General features: G+C 42.9%; 1 long non-coding RNA gene across 1 annotated transcript; it reads left to right on the forward strand.

Annotated features, from left to right (window-relative positions):
• Positions 1 to 2,448: 2,448 nt before the first annotated feature.
• Positions 2,449 to 4,176, forward strand: LOC116070540. Its single transcript, XR_004110453.1, has 2 exons — positions 2,449 to 2,528; positions 3,146 to 4,176. It is a non-coding gene; the product is annotated as an uncharacterized LOC116070540 (long non-coding RNA).
• Positions 4,177 to 4,887: the final 711 nt, after the last annotated feature.

The raw sequence follows: 4,887 nt of genomic DNA on the forward strand, positions 1-4,887 counted from the left end.
AATTTCCTCTTGTAATATTTTGTGTAAATCAAAGAAAAATTAGCACATGCTGAGAGCTTTTAGGTAGGAAAATGCATATTAAGAAGGACTAGAAGGGAACTAGCCAAATGGAAGTAGTTATATTGAGCTGGTCAGACTATGGATTTTATGAGTCCTTATAATAAAGAGCAAACAGCTTACTTGTGCTATTGGCCTAGGATTTGATGGATGGAATTGAAAGCGCTGTGGGAATTTGTTTTGTTTTGTTTCCCCATTGAATTGTTGTATGCAGCTGTTGTTTTGAGTTTTTATTAAGACCTGCAGGGAAGAAAGACAGGATATAAGTTTAAGTACGTGCAGTCCTTTCTTATAAAGCTTCCCTCCACCCACTGTCGGGTCAACCTGCTGGAAAATGTCTCTAGTCAACAAAAGAGCTTCTGGTTATAAGTAAATATGTTGTCTTGTTCTGTGTTCTGCCTCTACATCCATACAACAAGGTAATAGGTTAAATAGAATATGAAGGAGCCATAGTATTGAGTTCCTTGGGAGCACCAGGGGCAGGAAGATAACAGCCAAAGGGTACTTGTGAGATGAAACAATCAGGTTCTGTGCTGCTGCGCAGTCTCAGTAGGTCCTAGCCCTAATGTCCTTGCTTGCCCCATAGCTGTAATGGTCTTTGTCCCAGAGGATGTGTGAAATGTTCTCCAAGGAGTGGTTATTACTGATTGTCCTGCAGACCCAAGTCTGGTTGTATTTCTGGTTTCTTCATGATCCACAAAGAAAACCCCCAGCTCCTTTTTACAAGAGGAAGTCCTGCCACCAAGGGCAGCCTCCTGCTTCATGTAGCTCATTCCATCAGGTTTCCCAGCTGTGAAGATTAGAACATTTCATCTTCCCTAGCATCTCACCTCCCTTGACTTTTACCAACATGGATCTACAAGCAACCAGAGAACCCCCTAAAAGTGGCCAGCGAAGTGTTCTCAGTGTTCATGATGCTTACTGAAACCAGAGAGACCATCCAATGACACTAAGTCTTTCCAGTAAGCGCTTTTCACAGACATTAGACTGATCTTTCTTGCAGTCATGTTCAATTGACTAGGACATCTCTTGGGGGATCTTTAGTGGATTGTCACCTCTGGAAGATAGAAAGCCACATGTAGCATTCTGAAGTCTTAATGTGTTTGGCAGGATGTTGAAACAAGCCAGAGAGAGGCTCAGAAATAGCAGACCATGGCTTATTAGACCTCTTTATGGTCTGTCTTTTTAATTCACCAATATATTGATGTGGTTTTGTGGTTGTTGTTCACAGTAGAAGATAAGGATTCAGAGTGTGTCTGTTGCCTTTGAGACTATATAATGGACAGAAGGAAAATGTACTGACAGTGAGACATGTGGTGAGGAACTAGGAAGGCTTTTAATGGCTGGGGGTATGATTTGGGTTAAAGGAACAATGAGGTACAAAGGAGGCCATACAGAAAATGAGACCCCTCTGGGAAGGGTGATATGCAAGAGCAAGAGAAGATGTGTTTGTATTTCAAGACAGAAAGGGAACAAAGAGAAATGAAACAATGGGATGGATATTTGGCTGAGGGCTAGGACTGAGGTTTTCTGAGTTTAAGGTTGGTAGTATCAAATCCATGATGGGGTTTGCTGGGTTGGGGAGAAAAAGGCAAAAATTATTGTTGTACCTATGAAACATAGGCAAAACAGACCCATCTTCTGGCTGTGTAAAAGCATGTAGAATTAGTCATACAATCATACAGATTGATTGTAGTTATAAAACATGGGGAACACCATGAGTAGGAGAAAACCCTGGGTGCTAAGAAGATGCAAACCTACTCCACCACTCTCCTAGTAGTAGTTAGTTAGTTAGAAGGAGTATATGAGGTAGAGACCTTGAAATGGGCAGTATGGAATCATTGCTGGTTCTGAAGAATAACAAACCTCTCTTTATGAGATGTGAAGAAAGCCACAAAGAGATCATTCTGTGACTAAGAACATGATGGGGAGAGATTCTTTGTCAGGGATGGTGGATTCCTAGGGATGGGAAGAGATGGAATGGTGTAGAATGGGGTAGATGGGATGGAGTGGATGGGATGGGGTGGAATGAGGTAGGATGGGATGGGGTGGGGTGGGATGGGGTGGGGTGGGATGGAGTGAATGAGTTAGATGGGATGGAGTGGGTTAGTATAGGGGTGAGAAGGAGTGAGATTGGATGGATAGGATGGGTGGGGTGGAGTAGCACAGAACAAGAGGCTGGATCAAGGTTTTCTCCACACTCCACATCAGCCTTTAACAAGTCATCAAATTTCTTATCTTCCTTCTGTCAGGAGAAGCTGGGAACTCATCAGCTGAGAATTCCTGGAAAAGTATTATCACTGAGTTCTTTGGAAATATTACAGATGGAAAGAAATAAACCCAGTGGATCCTTGTGTCATGAGGCCAAGACCTCGGGGTTTGAGATTAGAGTGGCCACTACCTCCAACTGTCACAAGAGGGAGAAAGCGACAGTTGATCATGCTGGAGCAGCAGAACCCAAAACGGATAAGGTGATTTTTTTTAATGCACACAATGTACTCAAATAGAAGGTATGCACTAATCTTGGACTTTAGATGTTTCTGGTTTTTCCTTAGTTTTCAAAGAATAGTCTTTCTGTGTTCAAAATGATAGCCATTAAACACTGGCTTAGCCCAAATTACATGGTAGCAGTTGTATGATTTTGCCTGCAAGATATGAAGAAAAGTCTAGTCTCCCCAAACAGGGCATTGAAAGAGACCAAAGAAATGAATTCACCTAAGACCAGTTTGGTGAACCAACTAGTTTCAGGAACATAGATGACTCAGGCAATAATATCTCTAAAAAGCCAGCACAGTATAAAATCAGCACAGGTGACAGATGTATTCCTTAAAGTTCCCTGGCCAACATGCAGGCAGTTCTCCTGAAGTGCTCTCTGCCCCCCAGGACTTGTTTCTTGGTCATATACCCTCTGGAAAGTGTGTGTATAAGATTCCTGAGCTTTCTAAATCTTAGAAGCCTTGCTTGCTCTTCTCTCTAGGAAGAAATGTTTCAAACCAGGTAAAATGGCATTATCCTGGCCACAATGGGTTTTGAATAGGGTACCTCATTAAAATCCATTCCTCTTTCTTCTCTTCTGTTTGATTACCAGGAAGTTTGCAATACCTTCACATTTATGGCTCAGTATGTGTTTCTTGGGACAGCACTTGTCTGGTCAGATGAATGTCATCTTCCTTGTGTCATCTCTTTGGAGAGCAGCCACCCATGGCAGCAACATGACTTAGGGCATCGGGAACAGAAGGGAAGAGTCAGCTGATTCTGTTGTCCTTTACATGAGAACCCTCTCCTTCACTGCAGCAATCTAACACAGTGAAGAGGACATTTTGTGGTCTGCGAAAATCCTAGGCCTCATAGCAGCATCCCTCAAGTTCCTGTTGACAGGAAGATCCACCGCTCCCGCTCTCAGCCCCTTCTAAGCTCTTCATCAGTGAGACTTGCCAGCCTCTTGTGCATTGAGAATTGTCCCTGCCAGCTCTGCCTTTCACAGATGTAGCTTTCGCAAAGAACCTGTGACCATTCTCAGGGAACCATGGAAAAAAGGCGGCATCGGGCCAGGAATTTTTTTTCCCTCCCAAATGTGGTATTTACCGAGGCAGCTGCAACGCTTCCTCTCCCCTGAGCAGGCTGCACACTCACTGCCTCTGTTCTTCAAACTGGGAAGAGGCCTCTCCCAGGGGTAATCTGCATTTTAGGTGGATTTCTCCAAATTCCCAAAGCCTACAGCCTACAGTATGAGTTACTAATGAAGTCAGCCTACAGCCTATAGTATGAGTTACTAATGAAGTCACTTTATATCCAGTGGCACTGAGCTACAATGATTTTACTCCTTAATCTTGCTCCCTAACCATGCCAGGCATGGCTAAGAGTAGAATCTGTCTCCAAAGGAACTGCTTCAGATGGGGTAGGGTTGAATTCTGAGGACCTGAGGAGCTGGGGCAGAAGAAGAAGTGCCTGAGATGCTGACGGTGATTGACAGTTATGAAGCCCTTTTGGCCCCACCCTAAGTCCCCACCATCTTCCTAACAGATCTCAAAGGACGATTGTTAACTTGCATTCTTCAGAAGCATACAGTGAGGCAAGGCGGAGCTACACTGGTCACTAAAAGTCCCAAGCTAAAACACAGTCCAGACTGCTTCCATCCTATCTCCAGGACCCAGAATGATCCTTCTCTGACCTCCCCAACGCCCACCCTGATGTTCCAGGACAGTCCTAGAAACCCGCATGCTTGGTTCAGCAAATTTATTCTTCCCTTGTAAGTTTTAGAACTTTATGGAGCTGCAGACATTTTTGTTACTTCTGAAATATTCATGATGCTTCTTATACTTCATACCTGGGCTCAGAGTGCCCCAGCTTCACCTAGCGTTGATAGACAGCACTCTGGCAGCAGATAATTAATTACCTGTGGGTAACATTTTAAACTTCCAGATGTTGGGACACACTACAATGGGTTTCTTGAGAGAAGGGTTTTTTGTTTGTTTGTTTTATTTTTTTTTTTTACTTCTTTTTTTTCCTTTGTGTTCTCAGTGCCCAGGATGGTGTCTGGTTATTAACTATGTGTGACTAACTCTTCCTTTCAAGTCACACCAGTAGAATAAATTAAAACATGGGAGGGAAACGCTAGATCATTTATGTCCAAAGAATGCAAGGGCCGGTTATTCATTAGAAGATAAGATTATTTATTACCTCTTATATAATCTTTTAATTCTTTTCACCCTGAAACTTTAATTACCAATGAAGAAACGCTTCCCTGAGCATTTGGACATAATTCCTATGTCACAGTCAAATAATCGGACTTGTAAAATTTAACAAGAACGACTTATAAGCATGTAAACA

Source organism: Mastomys coucha, unplaced genomic scaffold, assembly GCF_008632895.1.
Source record: "Mastomys coucha isolate ucsf_1 unplaced genomic scaffold, UCSF_Mcou_1 pScaffold22, whole genome shotgun sequence".
In the NCBI taxonomy this organism is placed as follows: Eukaryota; Metazoa; Chordata; class Mammalia; order Rodentia; family Muridae; genus Mastomys; species Mastomys coucha.